General features: G+C 34.2%; 1 pseudogene; it reads right to left on the bottom strand.

Moving 5' to 3' along the window:
- Nucleotides 1–2,041: 2,041 nt before the first annotated feature.
- LOC101706749 (PDZ and LIM domain protein 1 pseudogene) lies at nt 2,042–3,085 on the bottom strand (annotated as a pseudogene).
- Nucleotides 3,086–24,382: the final 21,297 nt, after the last annotated feature.

The raw sequence follows: 24,382 nt of genomic DNA, 5'->3' as shown, positions 1-24,382 counted from the left end.
GTTTCTGACCATGCAGCCACTCAAGGTAACATTTAACATTATTTAACGGATGTCTGTGATGCAGAGCTTCTACTTCTGTACATAGCATATACCTTAAAGACATGCATGCATCGCTTTAGCAGAAATCTTCCTCAGGTTCATCATTACATTGCTTGTAGCAGTAGCTTGCCAGTAATGACCAGTCTTCTCTGGTACTCATCATTCAACTACATAAAATTGTTAAACAATTATGGACAGACAGTGTGGCAGTTGAGGCACACAGTTCTTCTTCACCTGAGCTGGCATTCTTATGTGGGGAGTTTTACCCTGTTCATATAGTAGTCACAGGTTTTAAAGAACAAGTGGAAACAGAAAAATTTTCTGGAGGCCCAGGAACAGAACTCTCAAACTGTCACTTCTGCCAAGTTCAATTCATCAAAAGTGTCATAAATTCAGCCCAGAGTCATGGGCTCGAAAATAGACTCAAATTCTTTATAGAAGGCACTAAAAAATTATAGCCAACTTTATAATCTGCCACATCAAATACCTATGGCATTAATAGATTTGTACTCACCACAAGGATTTTATTTTCAAAGCCAAGGACACTAAATTCTCATGTATGTTATTTATATATTTTCCCCCACTTGTGTTTCATGAAACTTTTATTTATTGACATTGAATAAGACTTTCCATAAAGGTCTGAAATTAGATATTTAAAAATCAAAGTTACCTTAAGAATCAAAATTCTTTAAAAGTCTACCTAATGAAGTTTTCTTTTATAATAAGTGTTTTCTTTCATTAATGCTACAGTTATAATTCTTTCTCTCCCCAAAGTAAAAACAATAAAATCCAAAAATCTTAGAAAATTTATAGGATTTTATCACTTTTTATTTAAATCAAATTGTAGAAAAATATACAAATAAAATCTTAAAATACTTTTCTGTCAATGCACAAACAATAGCATACAAGAACATTTATATGGTGGTTTGCTAATTATCTGTAATCTTCTATTAATAATTTAGGAAAAAACCATTTATACTTATTAGCAACTTTCTTTTGAAGTTAAAAATAAGGCTTTGTCAGGCCGGGGATTTAGCTCAGTGGTTTTGCTGTCTGCTGAACAAGCACAAGGACCCGAGTTCAATCCCCAGTACCAAAAAAAAAAGGCTTTGTGTGTATAAATAGGTGTATAATAAAGAGCTTAAGTATATAAAATTAAGTTATATATAACTATATATTGTTTTTTGTTTACAACCTGTATATTTATTGTGTAAAACAATCAATATCAGACATACTAAATTTGGGCTGGTGCAAATGTGACTAAGGTCACTTGCAGTAAAGAACTGAGGTAAAGAAGGTACAGTGTTGCTGGCAAGGGGACAGAGAATTGTAGGGGACAGGGGAAGGGGACGTCACCAGAACCTCTGCAGTGAGTCCTGGTCTCCTGCGAGCCATGGCAGCACACGGCGAATTACAGGAAAGGTAGAAAAGTGAGACTGAGAAGAAGCTCAGCTTTGGGTCTGATCAGTGCTGCTCTGGGCAGCAAAGACAAAGCCCCCAATTTACCACACCTTTTATTCAGTACATAGGGAGAAACAAATGTAACAAATGACTTGCAGAGAGTTCAATAGTTCACATTGGGATAAACAAGGTGTAACGGAAGGCTTGCAGAGAGTTCAGTACATCTCCGGCAAACAAGATGTTAATCAGTCCAAGAACAACGAGGAACTGAGCAGATGTTTGTTCTCCCAGGATGTTTCTTGTCCTGGAGAATCACAGCATCACTGGATCACTGAAGTCTCAGTTGTGACCGGAGGCCAAACTGGAGTTATTCTGTAGCTTGGCTGTAGGCAAGAGAACTAGGCTAACCAAATGATTTTTCCCTAGAATTATGTAGCATTGCTCCCAACAGAGAACAAAACCATTTTCCAGTAAATGTAAAAGCAGGCATCACAAAGCCAGTGTGAGTCAGTTAGCTTAGGAAAGGTCTCAACATTTAATGTGTAAAGCTAAAGCTAAGGGAGGCACAGAACACTCAAGAGAGGAAAGACCGCATCACTCAGCAGGTGCAGTAGAGGTTGGGTGGAGAACAGCTGTCAGTCCAGAGCTGTTGGATCACTTCGGGAACACTGTGACCACAATATAGCCCTCAGGTGATGTGACCTGTTCCGGAGCATGTTTTTCACAGTAGATCTGATCCTCAACAAAGAAGTGGCCCTTCTGTTTCAAGTTGGTACCATAATCAGTGCACGCCTAACATTCAGGGTGGTGCTGATGGTTCCGTTAACTTCACAAATGCACCAACAATGCAAGTGCCACATTTGTCACATATGGGTAACTTCTGAGCATTTCCAACAGATGCAGCCACTTTGGTGACTGGAGCTTTATCACTTCTGAATCCTGAGGGCTTATTGGGATCCCCTTTTCCTCTGACTCCAGGATTTCCTCCAAAACCAGAAATGATGTGGACTGTTTGATGGGCTCATTTAACTCCTGTTTCTCCTGAAGCATCTTGTAAACTTCGGATTCTTTGTCAATGATGAGGCTGCCTGAATGCTGTGAACAATCTAAGGGTCTACCATTTGCCTCCTGCCCACTGGCTGTAGTCTTTGACTCCACAGCACTGTGGAAGCTAGGTACTTTTTCAGAAGAGTAGAGGCCTGCTGGGTTGTTGTACCGGTTCTTGATGACTCTGTGGGCAGTGTTGGAGGCAGGTGAGGCAGTAAAGGGCATGGCACTTAGGTTGTGGGCACTTCCTATGTGCAGGACCTCCTGAGGTTCAGAGGCTAAATTCACCTTGTATGGATGACATTTCCCCTCTTCAGTCACTAGAGGAGACCAGATTTTATGTTTAGATCTGGTTACTATGAGAGTCATGTTATCTGTACAGCCTTCGATTTTGTCCTGAGCTTCCAAGTGCGTCATATTGCTGGTATTTTCCCCATCGATGGCTGCGATTCTATCTCCAATACTAAATTAGCTATGGGAGCTTTGCTTCCAGGAGTGACCTGGGAAATGGGGAGAGGATGCTCAAAGTCTTTGCAGCCCACTAGGCGGAAGCCCCACGGGGTCCTGGGCCCTGAAGGACAATCTGCTGGGTAGCCATAGTGCGTGGATGGCAAACACCAGGGACAAATGGAGAGGACAGTTATAACTATATATTCTTATTAAGTTATCTCTTTGTTATTCATGAATGTTAGGTCATTGAAAATTGTTTATGTCTTCACTAGTCTTTTAGTAGCTACTTTTATCTGTATTACAAGTAGCAATTTTCACTCCCTTTTAAATGCAAATTATTAAGGTAGAATCTAATTTTTGGTATTCTACTGTATTTTAAATATCCTGTAAATAATGGGAAAGGAAGCAACTGTCATTATTTTCCACACAGATGCAGTTATAATATGACAAATTTCATAAATTTACGGCCAATTTGACAATATAGTCTTGTTTTGAATACAATTTCTTCAGCTCTCTTGTAAGTTTGGACAAGTACTCTAAGCTAATTTATCATTAAGATAAATTCATCTAAAAAATTGTGAACTTCTAAGATATTTCGCCAGATTGATTGCATGATCTTTTAAAATTTATCCCCTGAATTTTATAAAATAATCAGTGTATTGGTTCATCAGTAATGCCTGAAAGTAAGCAGCCTTACTATATTTGGAATGTGATTCTAATGAGGTACACTGAATGCATTCTTCATCTGAGTGGACACAAAGTTCCCTAACCACCACCTCATTAAGCTTGATGCACTGTCAATATGAGAAATAGAAATGGTGAGCTTGAAATACATGGGAAGGGAAAACTAGCATCTGAAGTCAATCTCATGCTCAATTTAAGACCCTGATTATCTTCTGTGATGAAGGGCTGTACACCAGGTGAAATTCTCCAGAACATTTAACTGCATGTACTGATAATACCATTTTTGCACCTATCAGATTCCAATAAAAATAAATAAAAAGAAAATATTCCAATAAAAAGAAATTCCAATAAAATGAATGCTCTCGTGAAAACATACAAACAGACTAGAAAGGAAAATCTAATTGGCTGTCATTTACTAATTGAAATTGTGGATGAAGTTAACTATGCTCCTCTCTTTAATAATTCCCCAATGTAGTACATGGTTCTGGAATATGATAGTAAGCGGGTAGAACTAAATGAGCAATTGCTATGAAACAGCTATACTTTTAATGTTCTTTCAATATTTCAGCAACCATTCCAATTTTTCATTAGTGTAAAACCAATTAAAGTTTCATAGGTTTAGTCATTCTAAAAATAATCAACTGTTGGGCTGGGGATTTAGGTCAGTGGTTCTATGCCTGCCTCACAAGCACAAGGACCCGAGTTTGATCCCTGATACCAAAAAAACCAAAAACAAAACCAAAAACAACAATTTAGGATGTGCTATGTAAAATATATAATTTTAGTGTCTATATTTTCTCACTTATTTCTATGAAACTTCTTACATTTTGTAGGATAAGGAACTAGCTCAAATAGATTAAACTCCTTGATCTGAATAAAAAAATGTAGAATAGAGTTGACTTTAGTATATTATCATCAGAAAGATCAGGATAATAAAAAATTAGAATGACATATAATTTTATAATAAGAACAAGTGCATAAGCATTCTATATAATTTGCTGTGTTTTATACATCATCAATCTTCAATTTTATCATGCTTTATTCTCAAAAATACTATTTATAGTCTTTTAACAATGAGAAATCTAGATTAAAGGAATTTTTCATGGTATTAATTTACAAAGCTAAAGCTTACTCTAGTCCTTCTTACAAATCTGTTATTAATTCTCTGTGAATCAAGTATAATAGTTTAAATATTTTTTCTCTAAATGAAGCATGTAAAGTAAAACATTGCTATAGATGTAAACTTGAACTGCTACAAGTATAAAATGTTAACACTTGTAAACTTGAAAAATAATTTAAGTAGGGAATATTTTGGCCTTATATACCACACAGAGATAATGGAAATTGCCCAAACTCTAGCACAGAGAGTTTCAACGTATTAGAATGTTAGTGACAGCTTGAGTTAGTTGGTGGGCATGTTATTTCTATTATGTTTTATCATAGCATGTTTTTAGCTCTACATCCTGAGAGCATAAAGGAGAACAGGAGCATTGATCATTTAATTGGGCAGAGAGCTCACTCTGAGACCACTGCCCAGAGTCCTGAATATCACTTGTGTCTTTAAGAAACAATATGGAGGTGACAACAAAATTGTGTCCACATCCTCAGACCTTTGTCTAATTTATAAATCTCCACATTTTCAGCTATTTAAATAGTATTACCAAGAGAAGGAAACTTGAAAAAAAGAGAAAAATTATTATTCACATTAACTTTCAATATTGGAACAGACTATCCTAATGCCATGACCTAGTAGTTAAGGGACAAAGCTAAAGTAGTGCTTAGTTAAATGTTCAAAAATGTAGCTAAAATATTTTCAAAAAACATGGTGAAAATAAAGAAATAACCAGACCATTAAAATTAGATAGAGAAACATAAATATTAACTCTTTACAGGAGAACAAATATAAATATAAAATATAATGAAGGAAACAAAATTGATAAAAATACTGAGAAAATGCAAGAATTGTTTCTTTTCATTTGAAACAACAGAAGAGATAGACATTCAGTTAACATAGCTAAGAAAAAAAAATACAGGCAAATTAAGAAGAAAATTAGAATGGGATAATATACATAACCCTCATTATAGGAAAAGAAATATGTGAAAACATTTCAATCTTATCCAAATGAACTCAGAAACTTGATTAATTACAAGGAAAATATGAATCATACTAACTAAAATGAATTGACAACTAAACAAAAATATTAACATAGTCAATGTTTCTCAATAGCTACCCATGAGAACTGTTTGGAATGGTTGATAAATGGCAATGGTGGTTCATAATTATAATAGTTAAGTAACAATGTCTAGTGTATAGAATCCATTTTCCAGCTGATAAACTTCAGAGTTGGCTACTTTTAAAAGCTATAATTAACAAAGGAAAGGAAGAAGGTGGATCGTGATCAGGTGGCGCTAAAATGAAATGGAATAAAATTAAGCCATCACAGAAATCATAGTCATGTTAACAAGGAAACAGAAAGAGGGAGAGAAATAGGAAAAGAAAGAGACAGAGACATAGGGAAGAAAAAGGAGGAAAAGATTTATTTTCTTGGTCAACATTTTAGTGTACCATTTTCTGTTTAGTTGTCCAGAGTATTTAAAGTCTTGCAAATAGCTGAATTTCAAGTTTATACATCAGGAAAAACTCAAGAAATAGACACACATTTTTTTAGAAAGAGAAAAATGTGATACTGTTATGAAATTAAATACAATAATTCGGCCCTAGTTGCACATGCTAGGTATCTATGAAAGAGAGAACCAAGTAAATAAAAGAGAAAAAATTTCAAAAGTGTATTTCAAGATAACATCTGACAAAAAAAGAAAGAAAATTTTGTACACTGGAACCTTTTTGTTTTCAAAGAAAAAACTAACGAACTTCAAGATGTGGTCCAGTTATATTATTGTACCTCATACAAAAAGGTGGAATCTGTAATACATCTTACAAAGTAAGTAAACTATGAAGAAGGAAATTTATATCTGCTTCATTTTCCCATAATAATTTTCAGGTGGGAATTTGATGAAAAGTTATTATGTTTTCATTTTAGAGAACTGCAAAAATAAATTTAGCAAAGAAACATAACAGGAATGTATAGAACCATTAGAGCCTGCTGAGTTTTCAAATGCCTTAGGCATTAGGTGCAACATACTCTGTTGCAGGTCCCATCAAAGTTTAGAAACTTGGAATTTTGAAAAGCATAGTTTCAATAAAAAGAGATAGGAAAAACAGGTATGCAAACAGATATTATAACTGTGGATTATTATGAGAGAGAAAAAGGACATGAGAGAAAATATACATTGAGAAAATGATAAGATGCAGTCCAGATCAATTAATGTAAAAATCCACAAATCAACTTCTTTAAAAATTAAAATATTTCACAGACATTTGAAGTGTTCTATCTATTCCTCAATAATTAGCACCCTAGAATTAATGACTGCTCTGACTTTCATGTTTGTGGTATCTGATATGTCTTTGTATATTTACTAAACATGTGTATCTCAATTTTTATCCTTTTACTCTTATATGATACATTGTTCTTTGTATCTTTTGGCAACTATTTGATTTCAATCTCAGTCTTTGATAAATTTGTTTTTACTTCATTTAGCATTCTTAACTTTGATATTCTGAGGAATTTCTTTAGACTTTTTTCTGTCTCTTTGAAAAAAAAATTAAGAAAACACATAGTTTTTTTTTTTTGACTTAAAAATAAAACAAATTTAAATTTCATTAAATTTCACTACACAAAACTTTGGTGTATGTAAAATAAACACACTTGTATCTACAGGGGCTTGAGCTATTTATTTAAGCCCTTTGAGCAAAGATATCAGATTATCTGGGCTTGGAAGTCAGAAAACAGGAAGTCAAGATAGGAAGATGGTAGGAGCTTGGGGAAAGGAAGATGGAGTTAGCAACAACAAGCCTGAGCTGCAGTCCTCTGGAACAGACAGACATCTGTGTCTGCTGTTACTCCCTGTGGCCCTGACTGAGGGCCACTTCATTATAAAGGAAAACACTACATGTGGCCCAGAATGTGGAGCCATTGTATGTCAAACCCTCTGAGATTCACTACAATAAGATGAGCAAACAGGACAACCGCAAGATACATGAGGGCCTGATGATAGCTATTGTTTCACATTTGCCCTCTTCATCTCAAGCAAGTATCTCTTTTACAGTCCTTATCAGTAAAACAAATTGTAAAGAATTTCTGGGAAATATACTTTCCAAATTGACAAATTGCAAAGCCATCATAAATATCATTGTTGCAGTTTTGTGACTATTATCCCAGAAAAATTGGTTTGTGTACCAATTTCAGAAAATAAACCTTAAATATTTTTGTTGTTTTCACTACATATAGATAATTCACTGCTCTGGAGGAATGTTTCAGTTTAAAATGCAGGGATGTTATAGGTGTAGTATTTCTTGCTTTAATTCATGAAAAATCATGTTAGAAATTTTCTTGTGCAGTAGATTTTGAATTCTATCTATATACACTTTCAAATTTTACAAAGGTGAATACATGTCAGTTGTACCATCTCTTTTGTCACATGATCAGTAGCATATATCCCACAGTCAGGGTTTTACAGGACCTGTATTGGAAGTCATGCTTCCTAAGTCTCTGATACATTTCACTGGACCTGATACCCCAGATACCTAAAATTTATTGAATTGAGTCATTTATTTAATAAGTCAAGCCTAAACAAATATTGTTCTATTTCTAGTTACATCACAGTTTCCTTTGGAAACTTATGGTTTTTTTCTTCCTTGGGAAAAAAATCTGTCTTTTCTGAACAAAATGGAAGATAGTTAACTCAAGCTGGATCAATTGCAATTATAACAGTAATTCCGAAAATAATTATTGCCCATGAAGACAACTAGTGCATTAATTTTAATTAAAAATTAACAAAAATCAATAATGTTACTTAATATTCAAAGAAAGATTCCTGGTGGTCAGGTCTACATACCTCCAAGGAATATATATTAACATGTGTTTGATGCTGTATGGATATTTTGACCCTGATAATTTTATAATTGTAACTCATAATAAAGGGTCAGCACTCTGATAAAGTTATAGTTGGCACAATAAATGAGCCAGAAAAAATAAGCTCAAACTGACATACCACTTTAAGTTAGATATTAGCACAGCAGTCTATACCAGTGTAGTCTGGTAAAGAAGCTGAAAAACCATATACTCCAAATATACACTAATAATAAAATAGAAACTGAAAGCACATGTTGTTTATCATTTAATTATCTTAAAAATGCAAGCTTTTTCTAATCACCGTTTTGTTTTGTTTGTGGACATAGAATTTTCCAGGAATTTGCAGTCCATGAAATTAACAGTAGAAAATAAGAAAAACATTTTAAAAGGGACCATCTTGTCAAAAATGTATTTTGGAGAAAATGAAATAGACTGCAATCCCTTTGTAGGGTCGCAGTTCTCAATGTATGACCCATAAACTTGCAGGGACCCTTTAAAAAACCTTTTGAAGATCTATGAAGAGTGAAACTATTTTTATAATAATATTAGGAGCTTATTTGCTTTTCTGCACTGTTAATATTTTCACAATTTTGTGAACTTAATGATGTGGTGTCTTAGCATCAATCTAGACAAAGGCACCAAACCTTTAGAGTACTCCTTGTGTTTTTCACCAGAAAAGGCTCCTTATAAAAAAATGTCTGTTTTAATTTTCAATGAAGATATGAAAATTATTACTATCAAATATTGGCTACAGTGTGCATGCATTTTTAATATTTGTATACAAAAATGTACTTAGGGTGCTTAGTAAAGAGCAAGAAAAAAATGTAAGAAAAAGTGCCTGTGTGATTGTTTTGACAGTGGAGAACTAGTCATCTTTTCAAATCAACCACAATTTTTACATGAGAGATTGAGAGGTGACCAATGATTATGCAAGTATATATACTTGAATTTTCTTGAAAGCTCATTGAGCTTAAGAACAAACATTAGAATTCTAGAAAACTTGTACCTGTCACTCTAAGCTTGATAGTTTTTAATATTCATTTTTTCTGATGAGAAAATTAACAAATGAAGTTATTTTTATATTTAATGAAATGTGTCAACAATTGAGCACATGATAATATTTCAAAGAACTGGTATTTGTGACAAATCATACATGGATAAAGTTTTCATTCAAAAGACAAGTCCACTGGGCTTTAATGTAAATCATGGCACAAAGTTCAGTGGTAAGACTTCACATTGAAAATAACTTTTAAGAAACTACCATTTGTTATGTTTTATTGACTACTGCACTAATTGTTTACACTGATAATTTTTCATAAAATATTTTCCACAAAAATATTATTTGTATTATAATGTAAGATGCCCCTTATCATTCTAAAAAGCATATTGTGAATTATAGCTTAATATTGTCATTTGCATTACAGTAAATATTACATATAATCCACATGAATAAAAGCTCATGTGAGTAAAAATATTAAAGTTTCAAAGAGTTTTAATACTGGAAATATTGAGAAACATTGTTTTAGAGAGTGGAAATGTATGGATGCAGTGTGTATGTTGGCCCAACTCCTCTGCATTGCCATAACATCATTCATTCATAATTTTACACAAATGCTCACGGATCAACAACACTGCAGTATCCACTTTGCAGATGCTAGAGTTGCAAGAGTGATAACATAGACAACTCTTGGCTTATATGGATCTTATATATTTCTGCTCTTTGTTCCTCATGGTAATAGTAACTAACATTCTCATCTATGAGTCTTTTGCACCTCTTTCTTCTAATGTCCTCCTTGTTTTCATTGCTAAGATTTTGAAAATGTATACAAGAGCCATCTTAAAATTTCAAAAAACCCTAAAATTAAAAAAAAAATTGACAAAAAGCCTTGAAATGGGCTAATTCATCTTATACCCTAACCATAGCGGTTAAATAATGTAATTTCAATTCTGGCAAACTTTGCTTTTATTCAAATTTATTTATTTTAGTGGATTTTTTTCAACACTGCTATTGTAAATGTTTCCATTTTTATAGTCTCCAACCCCTTATACCTATGCATATCCACATCTCCATATTTTTGCAGAAGACTAGTAATGAACAGAGTAAAGAGGAATTGCAAGGGAATATGTGAATTTGTCAAACAGCTATTGAAGAATTATTTTTTAGTAACCAGTTCTTGATTCCACCAGGGCAAATGGCTGTGTAAAGAAGTTTACGCTTGTTGAGAACTAAATCCATAACCCTCTAATGGCAGAAAAACAGTAAAAAGAACAGCAAAATACATCAGAAAATTTGTGAATAATCTACAATCTTGAAATGTAGGATAGACTATTGGTTCAAATACAAAAGAAAATTACAAATGCAACAGAATGCTTGAGAAGTATATTTGTTTCTACATGGTGGCATAATTTAATTCAATTTGTTAAAGTTTCCATTGTTCATAGGATAATTTCATTAAGTTGGCAATAAAACCTTTCTTGAAGGGCCAGGGATTTAGCTCAGTGGTTCTGCGTCTGCCTCACAAGTGAAAGGTCCCGCTCGAATTCGATCCGCGGTACCAAGAAAAAAAAACCTTTCTTGAAATAGTAGTTGTCAAAAAATATAAGTAACCCTTAGCGAAAACACAACTTTGATCCAATTCTTATTCTCCTAATCAACTGTTGCAAGTTGTGCAATGTCGATTGATATATTTTCAAATTTTGTGAAATATCTACAGAAAATATTAGATTGTAAGAATCAAATTGGATCTTTATTTAAAAAACTGAAAATATACATGACTTTAAATTGAAAACAGGTTTTAAAAGCCGGGGATTTAGCTCAGTGGTTTCGCCGCCTGCTGCGCAAGCGCAAGGACCCGAGTTCAATCCCTGTGTACCAAAAAAAAAAAAAAAGAAAGAAAAGAAAACAGGTTTTAAAAAGCATCTTTTTTCCATTTTCTCCTCTCAATTTATATAGCAATTTTTAAATACAATTCCCACAAAATGACTGAGACTTAATCTTGAACTTTAAGATTCCCTTCACAAGGAATTCACAACCAAAGCAAACTGCCACTGAGACTGTAAAAGAACGATTAATATCTGCCTACATAAAGAAGTTATCTCAAAATATTCTGCTGAAAGTCTGGCACACAAGACATAATATTAAATAATGAAAATTTAAAAGAAAGGGTAGAGGGCCGGGAATTTAACTCAGCGGTTCCGCCCTGTGCCTCACAAGCAGAAAGACCTGAGTTCGATCCTTGGTACCAAATAAATAAATACATAAATAAAGAAATAGAAGGGTAGACTAAAAAGAAAATCAATTAATTACAATGGTGTTGGACTTATCAACTAAAAATTGACAAAATAAATATTTCTGAGCAAAATGCAATGCAGATAACTTGATTTTGAATAGGCAACTCAGACTCTTTTACTGTATTTTGTTTTTAAGCTTTTCAGACCTATTGATACAGAGAGAACATGAATTTAAATTATACTTTTTCATAAATGAGTACAGTAAGTCCCTAATTTACAAACACTTGAGTTACGAACTTTTACAGGTATGAAAGACTTTGTATTAGAAGTATTCGTAGATGTGAACAGATCACAGAAGTAGCTCAGGGGCCTGCCGAACATTGTCACAGCTGTGCTGCTGTGTGCTGACTGTACAGTGCCATGTCGTACAGTAGTACAGTGCTCAGTCAGAGCCCAGGATGTCCTGGAGTGAGAAGAAAAGCAGTGGTGATGTGGAAGGGACTGCTAGGAGGCACAAGGCAATAAACAGGGAAACAAAAGTGAAAATAATTTATTTGCAGTGGTATTTTACCACCAATATAAGGAAACTGCAGAAGTAAAAATAGTTTATTTACAATATTTGTGTGTGTATTTTTTTTTTTTGGTACCAGAGATCTTGTGTGTGTATTTTTAACGTTTTACATTGTATATTTGTGTCAAATGTGTGTAAAGCTCACTTTGTAGGACCAATGAATGAATCCAATTTAGGAATGTTCTCCCAGAAAGGAACTTGTTCATAACTTGGGAACTTACTGTATTGACCATAAACTTTTATGAGTTGTTCCATGTAACTTTCAGAATCAGTATTACTATTTGTAAAATATAATATATTTTGAAAATAAATCTGAACACTTATTCTCATGAATTCATAATCTAAGAAATCACCGTTAAATAATTTGAAAGAAAGCTAATGGTGTAATCAACATTAGACATTTATTTATATAGTTATCTAGGATGCTTCTTTGACAAAGGGACTTTAAAATCAAAATTAAATACATTACTATACATAGCATATTTTGTGTGTATAAAATTTACTTTTCTTATTTCTCCTTTCTGATTTAGACTTTTTGTTCCTTTATCTTGCAATGCTTTTTTTTACCCAGATCTTTACACAGTTCACGACATCACATTATTCTAGTCTTTAAAAAAATTATATTTTCTCAAAACTTTTCTACCTGACTCTTTTGTAAAAAATTCATTTAAAGCCAGGTGTTTGGTACACCTGTAATCCCAACACTCTTGGAGGCTGAAATAAGAAAATCACAAATTTAATCCAAGCCTAATGAACCCTTAATGAATTAGTGAGACCCTATCTCAAACAAAAGTCTGGACATGAAGCTCAATATGAAGGCCCCAGGTTCAATCCCTAGTATTGCAAAATTACATGCATAATGTAATAATGTAAAATATATATATTATGTAATAAAAACTTATATCGGGATATATATGAAACAAATCAGCTTTCTCATGACAATTATTCACATAATGAAAATCAACTGCAAATTTTCTTTTGCCCAGGACTAATACCTTTAATTTCATTACTCAATTTTTAATGACTTTGAATAGACATATCATTTTATTGTTTTTCAAATTATCATCACATCTTAAAATAAATTTTTAAAATCGAATAAACTACCACATATGGCCTGGCTAGCAAAAAACACACTAGAACTCGCACTCCACATTCCAAGTGCTTGACTTCTACTACAGTACCTTGAAATTATAGAATTTTGTCAAATAAATCTGCTCTTAACTCACACTGAGAATATTATAAATTATAAATATGTCATTATAGTAAGCCATTTTTCTCTCTTGATTTCCAATATTAAGTAAAGTTTTGTTTTTCTTGTAATAGCTATTTTTAGTCCTGCCCAATATACATGAAATAAAATCAATATACTATTTAATAAGGAACACTAATTTATCATAATATATTAATAGCAATCCGTAGCACATTTGTCTTCCTTGCTTCTCTATGTATAATTTATTTCATGTGAATTTTCTCATTCTCTTTCTATAGTTCTTTTTTTTTGGTACCAGGGATCGAACTCAGGTCCTTGTGCTTGCGCAGCAGGTGGAGAAACCATTGAGCCAAATCCCCGGCCCTTTCCATAGTTCTTTTAAAGACCTAATGAACAGAATAAATTTGTCAGAAACATTATTTAAAGAACTATATCTTAAATTATACTGTAGTAATAGAATAACACTACACATTTAATTAATGTTACTATTCATACTTAAGAAATGCTATTATCTAAGATGTTGAAATAATGAGCTTTTTATCCTTGAAAACTCAGTAGGGAATTTAGCTATGTAGAGAAACACATAATTTATTATAAATTTCTCTTCCAAGTGCCTAAAAGCTGTTAAAGAAAAAACAGTATTTTCAAAAGCATGGAGCTGCTTATGTAGCACCAATTAAATGAAAATAATCAGCATTTTTACATGTTTCACAACCAGATGTGCTTCTCCTGCCTGTTTTCCTAGGGACGTATTTGCAGTGCCTGATGTTTACATTGCTTTTGTGGACTTGGTACATGTACACAACACATCTTAATTCTTTTTTAAATTTTTTCTCTCCCCTACCTCTTTCCCTTCATCTTATGAACATTTGCTCCATTTGAGAAAGATCTCCCTACTTTTTATTATCTATCTTTTATTTTGATTTTGATAATGGAGAATAAAAGAATAATCAAACCTATATAGTTCAGTTGTTCAAAACAACTTTGAAATGTTTGAAATATTGAAAAAGATAACTCTTAAGTACTCTCTCCTAATTAATTTAGCTTATTTATTGAAGAAATCTAGCCTGTGTATTCTTTCAGTCTCTTTTCTTTCTCAAAGTCCATTTCCTATATGCACCACTTTCATAGGTAATGGGAGAAGGCAAATAATTGTATTACTCGCCGCAGGTAAAGACAACAAGCTTTTTGTGTACATCATTTTTCCTTTTCCTTTAAATCTCTAACAAAGACCCAAAGCCAGCCCTTATGGGATGCTGGCACACAATAGTTTTGTGGCACACCAAAGGAGTTCAAGCTTAGGTAATCCCAGTCCCAAGAGACAGACTGATGGAGAGCACCTTGAGCAAGATGCAACTTTGTAAATTGGCTTTGAATATTAAAAGTCTAAGTCTGCCTATAGCCCACAATGCCTTATCTGAAGAGCCAGCAGTTGGTGTGAGGGAAATAAAAAACTCCCCATGCCACTGTTTATAGTGGAGGTTTCAATGATCCATCATGCTGTGACATCTTGGATGGCAAGACAATAGTGCAGCTAAGGGCAGCATGACTCATACACAACACTTCTACAGAAGCATAAATTAATATATGAGAAAACACAAATTTCCCATTAACCAATGATCTGTGCCTACTAGAATGTCTTGTTCCCTTATGCTAGGGCCCTGCTGGTGTCAGTGCCCTCCACTCTTCTGCATCACCCTTGGCCCTTCAAGAAGCTGTGTGTTCAATAAATAGTGGCAAGCTCCAGGAGATAATGTCTTAACCTGATAAGAGCTCTGACCATCTTGGGCCCCCCATTTATGCAGTAAAGATCTTGTCTTGTTTTTTGTTATCCTGCCACCAAGTGATTGAAGGTCTGGTCAGCCTCCAATAACAGATCTTACTTTTATTTTTTCCACAACAGCAAGTCAATCTGTGTACTATCCCCGAACAGAGCACTCTTTTGTATACTCAGCGCTTCACTATAGAAACATGCTTGAAAAGATGTTTAGAACAAAAATCTGATATAAGACTTTAAGAAACCTGAGGAACTCATTAAAAACTGTATCCCACCACTTTATGGATTGACAATTAGCTGGAGACCTGATTGGAAAGAAGAATCCAGCCACTGATACAATGAGGGGAAAACATTTGGGTAGCCACTGAAGAAATCTCAAGTAATGAAAGGACTTGGTGAGTTAGGAGATAAAATAGACCACCAGTGAAGTTTTAATACAGCAGTTCAAATACGTAGGTAGGAGGCAGATGCACTAATGTGCACACAAATCACAAGAGAATGGGGCTTGATAAAAAGCAGATTTTAACTAAATATGTCTGGTGCAGCATTTGAAATTCTGTATTTCCAACATGGTTCCAGGCAATACCCACCTATGCCCTAATCTGAGTGGCAATAATATGTAACATTACAATGTCTGAGTGAGAAACTGTGATTTGAGACAATATGGTAGCAAATAAAAGTAGAGAAGAATTGGACTTATGCAATTTAACACATATTATGAAAGCACTGATGTTGAATCATGGATAGAGAGTATAAAAAGAAAGAGAGACATGATGTGAAACTCCTAGAATTCTGATTTAAAAATTGAACATAGAACAGAAAATTTTTTTGACATAAGAAAGACAGGGAAATAGAAGTATCAGTGTATCTGAGTGAAGATGGGAATTGTCTGTTTTAATTTAAAAATCAGTTTTAATTTAGAAGACCTGGGCAATAATGAAAGTTGGATTATTTATTTTCCCAGGAATGAATACTTTCTCATATGCATGCATATATGGAGAAGGATGTCAGTTGGTTTTTCATGAGAAATAAAATAGTAAGATGAGAAAAGAGCAGAGTAATTAATATGCTCACAAGATTAATTTGTTGTTGTTGTTGTTGTTGTTTCCTTGTACCTTATTTCCAAGAAAGGATACAAGGAGACAAAGCTCTTGGTAGTGACTCTTTTTTTTTCCTCCATTAACTTTATTGGTACGTTTTAGGTATAAAATACAGTTGCATTCATCATTGGGCTCTTGTACCATTACATGAGTCTCTTGGTTCTTATTTTTTTCCCCTTCCCTTGCCCTCCCTTCACCCCCTCCACCCTTCCCTATTTGCAAAGACCTTGTTTCCATTTTTTTACTCTTCTCATATTTTTCCTTTCCCTTTTTTCCCTTCCCCTACCCCTCCTAATCCCCCTACTCTTTTAGACCTTTTCTTCCTGTTGCACAATATCAGCTATTAGGGCTGGGGATTTAGCTCAGTGGTTTCACCACTTGCTGCACAAGCACAAAGACCCAAGTTCAATCCCCGGTATCAAAAAAAAAAAAAAAAGAAATGACAATATTAAGATCTAGGAGACATTACCACAGATTTTACAGAATTTAAAAGGATATAGAAAGCATATTACAAAAATCTTTTTTGAAATAAATTTGACAACTTCTAAGAAGTAACTTGGAAGACAAATTAATGAAACTAACTCTGGAGGAAATATAATAATATTTGAATAGCACCTATTAAAGAAAGTATATTTCTAGCTTGAAAATCTACCTATATGACAACAGCAGGCTCATAAACATTTTAACTGATAAATTATTTCAAACAATTAAAGCAGAAAAAAGAAGGAACACTTCTCCCCTCATTTTAGGAACTCAACATTGTGCTAATCCTAGAACTGGATAAAGATAATAGAAGAAAAAATGTATGAACATAGATAGAAATTTGTTTAACAAAACAAACTCTTAGAAGTCAGATCTGGCAGGATGTAGAAAGTGGTTTTGTTATAGGGATGGCAGTGTTGGTTCAGCATTGGAAGATCCACTCCCAAAAGTCATCATTTTAACAGAGGAAAGGAAAAAGCCATATGATCTTGTCACTAGATGGAGAAAAAGTATTGGCCTAAATTCTACAGCTATTCATGGTAAAAGCTATCAGGAGACTAGAAGTAGAGCAGAAACTTCTCAACAGATTAAAGACATGTACTCCATACTTCCAGCAAGAATGCCTTATATGCATGGAGAAGATACAATGCTTTCTCGCTAAGGTGGAGAACAAGGGCAGATATGCTTACTCTTTATCTATCCATTAAACTTTGAAACCTAGTCCCTACCAAAATAGTCTGGCAATAAAATGACACAACTAGGATAGGATTGGCCCAGCAGAAGCAAAATTTTTATATGTAGATGAAACGATCATCTACAGAGAAAATACTAAGAAATCTCTAGGAGCCCTTAAAACCTGTACTTGAATTTAGCAAGATTAGAAAATACAAGTGTTGGGAGCAATGCTACATAATTGTAGGGAAAAATCATTTGAGTAGGCTTAGTTCTCCTGCCTACAGCCCAGCTATGACATTCCATACATAATTGCATTTTGGCCTCAGGTCACAACTGAGACCTCAGTGATCAGCCAAGGCTGTAATATCCAGCACAAGACCACACCTGCAGGAGACCCCAGGGAGGAACCAAGTCTTCATCTGCATAGTTCCTCAATGTTCTTAGATTTCCACTGCCCCCCAGTCTTTTGTTACACCTTGTTTATCCCAATGTGAAGTAGTGAACTCTACATTTCACTTGTTAAATCTGTTTCCCCATGTACTGAATAAAAGGTGCTGCAAGCTGGGGGGTGGGGGTGGGGGTTGTCTTTGCTGCCCAGAGCAGCACTGATCAGATCCAAAGCTCAGCTTCTTCTCATTTGTCTACCTTTCCTGTAATTCCCAGTGTGCTGCCCTGGCTCACAGGAGACTAGGACTTACTGCAGAGGTTATGGTAATGTCCCCTTCCCCTGTTCCCTACACACAAGGTATATATAAAAATTCAGGTCTGTGTATGTCAGGTAAAAGGGCCAAAGACCAAGACCAGACCAGGCCACAACAAGCCTTTATTAGGGGAATAGATCTGCCGGGCTGTCTCTGAACAAAGGAGAGACAAAAGCAATATGGCTGGGGCAGGGAGAGTCTTTTATAGAGACTGGGGTGGGGCTTGCAGGGGCTGAGGCAGGGTTGAGTGAGGTAGTGACTAGGGAATGGAGGAGCCGGTGATGTCACTAGGTGGTAGGAGGTGAGCAAGTATTAGGTTGCTGTCTAGGTGGGAACAGGGGCATGCTGGGAAGAAGGGTTTGTTCTTTGGTGGGAGCAACCATCTTGGCATGATGTCACACAGGGGAGGGGCAAGGCACCATAGGAAGAGGGCAGCTACTATACATAATAGCTGCTGAGGTGGTGGGAGACCTATCAGTGTATACTTGCTATAAATGAAGAATTGGTATTGAAATGTAAAAGTTATGTAGGAGTACAAAGGACCTAGGAAAGTTAAAAACAAAAACAAAAACAGTGTTGGAAGACATTTAGTACCTAATTTTAAGACTTCTTCTAAAGCTACAGTAATCAAGACAGTGTTGGTATAAGGAAAGACATTTAGATCATTGGAATAAAACAGAATCTAGAAATAGAACCACACATATATGGTCCACTGAGTTTTGAAAGATTATTTAACATTAGCATTTTATAGAATATAAACTCAATTCAAGGGCCGAGGAAGAGATAGTGTCTTCAGCATACGACACTAGAACATCTGGTATCCGTATATAAAAAATTAACCTCAACCCTTTTTTTCCATACATGAAAATAACTTGAAGGGATCTATGAACCTAAATAAGAAAGCCTAAAAGTATAAAACTTTAAGAAGGAATTATAAGGGAAAATATTTATGAATTCAGGGTAGGCAAGAACTACCTAGGATGCAAAAGACATGATGTATAAAAGAAAAAAAATTGATAAATGAAATTCCATCAAAATTTAGAACTTTAAATGACATTAAAATGAAAAGTGGTCCTTAGACCATATTTACAATGCATATAATCTATGACCACAATATATAAAGAATTCTTAGAGCTTATTAATAGACAACCCAATTAAAATGCAGACATAAGAAGATGATAAATAGTATAGCACAAGGAATTGTGTGCAACTCTAGAATCAGAAAAATACTAATCAGTACAATAATAAGATTGAATTATACACTCATTAGGGAGATGAAGTTAAAAATTTTAAAAGCCTTGTCATAACTTTTTCTTTTTGATGGATTCTCCCCCTTTGTGTTTAATTTGTCATGCCCAATGGATTCATTCTGCTGGGTTTCCTGGGGTTGTGATCCTCATTGTCTTTTCCTAGGGTATTGTCTAAAATTTTTTGGAGTGCTGGTTTGGTATTCATGAAGTTCCTGAGGTGCTCTTTATCGTGAAAGTATCTTATTTCTCCATCAATTTTGAAAGATAGTTTTTCAGGGTACGTCAATCTGGGTTGGAGGCTGTTTTCCTTTAGGGAAAATACATCACTCCAAGCTCTTCTTGCCTTGAGGGTTTGCATTGAGAAGTCTGCTGTGATTCTGATGGGCTTTCCTTTGTATGTGATTTGTTTCTTTTCTCTCACTGCTTGTAGAATTTTGTTCTTCTCTTGGATTTCTGGAATCCTAACTATTATATACCTATGTGTAGATTTTTTTTGATTAAGGCTAGCTGGAGTCCTATATGCCTCACTTATCTGTATGTCAAGTTCTTTTCCCCTCCTTATGAAGTTTTCTGCCATCACTTCTGTGAACAGTTTTTTTATATCATCTGCATTCTCTCCTGTTTCTTCATTGACTCCAATCAGTCTTATGTTATTTTTCTTTGCATCATCTAGCAGCTGCTGGATTGATTTCTCCTGTTCCCTTACAATTTTAAAGCAATTTTTCTTTCCCTCCTCACTAATTGCAATCTTGTCTTCTATATGTGAAATTCTATCCTCACATTGGTTCATTCTGCTGCTCAGACTTTCTATGGAGTTTTTAATCTCTTGGAAATCTGTTTGCATCTGTTTTATGGATTCCATTGGTTTCCTATGTTGGGATTCCATCATGTTCCTCAGATCCTCTATTTTTTTTTAATCTGTGTCCTCTCTAGATGTATTAATCATGTCTTGCATCATGAGCAAAATCTTTGCTGTTATCTGAGTAATTATTTCTGATTTCATTTTTCCCAGATCCTCTTTTGTTGCCATTCAGAGAGTCCAGGTAGTTGAGTATCAGATTGTTCCATTTCATTTCCCTTTGGGGTTGCTATAGGTGATCTGGAAGTCTGTTTTTGAGGCTTGTTTATGTGTCTTCTCATTTCCATGGGGGGGGGCACCGCTTCTGGCATCCACACGGCTCACCATCTCTGCCCTAGGAGCTTGGGATGGCAGTGGGGGAGCTTCCTTCTGGGTTCTGGGGCTGGCTCAGCTTCTCTGACCTAGGAGCCAGGGATGGAGGGGGGAGCTTCCTTCTGGATGCTGGGACTGGCTGAGCTTCTCTCACAAGGTTAATTTTTTGATAGTGGACCATAGGCCATGATATCCAAATAGGGTTAGTAGAGAAGCTGGGATTTCAAAATATTTTTATTGACTAATGTAGAGCTGGAGAGGTTTTAAACTCAACAGAATTTGTTTAGTCAGATAACTAATACTTATTTTTATTCTATCTCAACAATAATAGATTAAATGGATTTCTGGCAGGAAAAGCTATAGCTACACTTTACAAGATTCTGCCAACATTAAGCATAAGTTAAAAGTCTACTGATTTTTCAAAACACCTTGTGAAGAAACCATGTGGATTATCATACCATCCAAAGAATTTAGGAAACTCATGTATTGTTGTCATTAATTTTGCCCTTAAATCCTTGCCAAGGAAGGTGCAGCATTTTTAGGACAAATTTTACAAACATAAACTGAAAAAAATATGCTTATTAACACATGGGAGCTTCATTCATTGACTAACACTCAGTACTTGGCAGGCCACCAATTATAAAATCTATACTTTCATTCTAGGGCTAACCCTTTCAGGCTATAAGGAAGGAGCCCTTTATACAAAAGAGTCCTACGACCTTACAGTAAAATGCAACTGCATCTGACTGCCATGAAGTTTGTATATTGTATTCCTGCCAATGTTAGAGATAGATATTGATTCAGAGTGTATGTAAGATTTGAGTGATGGATGTGCTTAGACAGAGGAAAGACAAATTAATTAACTTGTCAAATCCTTCTCCTCAGACAGCAAGAATGCAATAGATTTTTGCATAATTAAGTATTGATTCCCAGTCATTCTAAACATCTGTTTCCTTGCTATCTTGATGTTCCCATTTGTGATTTCAGAGGAACTTATGAATTAGAAATGGTTTTCACAACAGTAGCAAATAGAGGCTGATATACATTTATTATATTAAACAATTCATCTTACTCTTGAAATTGTGTATATGCTGTAAGAATTATATGCATGAAGTGCATCACCATTCTTTATATTGTCAAAGAGATGATAAGAGATGATTTTGAGGCTTAGAATTCAAGTGGTTTACATTTTTTCATTTTCTCATATTAATTCCATTCCATTCTTTCCTTTCTGTTACCCCTCCCACTTTCCCTTCCCCTTTGCCCCTTTTTTTCCTATTTCCTATTTCATCGCATTTATTAAATTAATGATACTCAACTGAATGTGACAGATAAAAATAACCTTCATAAAAGTTTTGGCCTTTTAATTAGGTTATACCATGCCTTTTAATTTTTAGGCATCTTCAAATAATTTAAAGAAAAAATGTCAAATGAATGACAAAGAAGGAAATCATAAATATTTATACTTATTTAAATTTCATAAAATATATTCATACTTATAATACTGAACATATACTTTTTAATTGTTTATATTATGAAAAATAAGTTATGATACACTAATCCTCATGATAGAAAATATAAATATATAGATTAGGGAAAAACAAAACTTAAAAAGTGAAATTGACTTTAGAGACCAAGACTCGCACAAAAATTGTTAACTGAATTAATCAAGATTGTGAGAATACATGTGTGTCTCCATGTGGACTTGTGCTATACAACCTGCAAATGTTAGAGGTACTATTTCCTAGGAGGGTTGATAGGGTCAGTTCCAGTTCTCCTCAGGAAGAGCCCCAGATCTGCCTACAGAATCAATTAGGATTCCAGAGGTCAGTAATACTAGCTCTTGAAGAATTTTTAACATTAAATATATAAATCTAGGAAATATCATGTCTAAATTTTCACCACTTATTACATACAAGTGTAAATATTAAAGTTTCATGGTGAAGATTATGGTTTTGGAAACAAAAGAGTGAAGCAAAGTCTAAGCAGAGGGACTGGATTCCTAGCAAATTGGACTCCAAAGAGGAGGCAGAAGGAAATGCATGAGGCAGATTCTAACCTAGAACCTGAGATCCTAATATTTTAATATATATTTGGAATACCCAAGTAACAAAAAGTCAAACCACACTCACACACATACACACACACACACACACGCACACACACACACAGAGTTTTACCACCAATTAATTGACTGAATTTGACAGTAAAATCTAGTACATTCCTGAGGTTCTGAGGTTGGTAATTTCTGTAAATATGGAATGTTGACTGTTGGATTTTGGAAATCAGATAATCTTTGTAGTGTGAGAACAAGCAAGAAAAACAGTCAAATGTGTACTTCAGTAGGAAAATAAATGAGATCACATTAACTGAAATAAATTTGACTTACAAGCTTAAATACCAATTCGTTTCCCCTATATGAAAAACCCAAATTATATATAATGTGCACTGTAAAAGATAGATAGTAAGAAGTAGAAAAATAGATATTTCTCAAATAGGAAGGGGATCAAGAGATGGAGGGGAAAATGGAGGGAAACGGGATGAAAGAAGGAGCTAAGATGTGTTATGTACATGTACCAAATCCTCACAATGAATGCAATCATTGTGAAATGCTAACAAGTACTAATAAAAACTTTTTAAAAAGAAAAACCACTGTGGTAAGAATATGGAAGACCAATGAGAACAGGTCAATACTGCTTACAAAAGAAAATTTACGTAACTATGAAAACTCAGGAAATGATGAAAAGCTGAATAAGAACCAATGTAGCTATGTGGGCCAAAGAGCTGTCATGAAGTTTAGAAATTGCAGACATGTTTGTTGATTCATGTAGCAGAAGGACAGATGAAAAATCACTACTGGCTATGAACTGAAATAACTATAAAAGTTATGCTTGCATTGAATTAAATTTCAAAATCAAGAGAGATCAATAATCTTTGATGGAAAACAATAACTTCAGCTTTTAAAACATGCTTTGTCCTATACCATCAGCCTCTTTGGAACATGATGTCCAAAAGGTTGTTATAAATGTGACCCTTGACCCTACAAAAAAGACAAAGACTAGAGATGGTGTTAGAATCACCCACATGAAGAATACAATTTCCAATAGAAACTACAAATGAAAAACACACACAAAATAAAATACTCTTGTAACAACTAAAATGCTTAAACAATTGAACAACATTTTTTGTATATTCAGATTTAAAATTGTGTGCATTTTGTTTACAAGCACATGTAGTATTCCTATGCTTTATTTTCTGAAACCTGTCTGTCCTGATTAGAATAAAATGAAACTCACTTGTAGTAAATATAAATAATTTGTTTTCAAAATGCATTCCCAAAACTAATCTGCTATCCAACTCTTTGCTGGAAGCATTTTATTAATGTGTCATTTTAACTTATCTGTTAATATCTATTAATATTTTATCTTTTTATGTCTTCTCTTAGGTTATTTAAATTCTGTCTAGTTTTAATTTTGATTATGAATATATATGGGTGTACATGGGTTTATATATTTATAATATAAATACACATAGTATATCTTTTATATAATCAATTAAATCAGTCAATATTTCCCTTTAATTATTTAAAAATTTTTAACCTTTTTCTCTAAAATGTAAG

This window comes from Heterocephalus glaber, unplaced genomic scaffold (genome assembly GCF_053883595.1).
Source record: "Heterocephalus glaber isolate CG9 unplaced genomic scaffold, H.glaber_assembly_v1.0 deba00001690, whole genome shotgun sequence".
In the NCBI taxonomy this organism is placed as follows: domain Eukaryota; kingdom Metazoa; phylum Chordata; class Mammalia; order Rodentia; family Bathyergidae; genus Heterocephalus; species Heterocephalus glaber.
The sequence above is the reverse complement of the archived record's forward strand: the minus strand, read 5'-3'. Positions and strand labels throughout refer to the sequence as shown.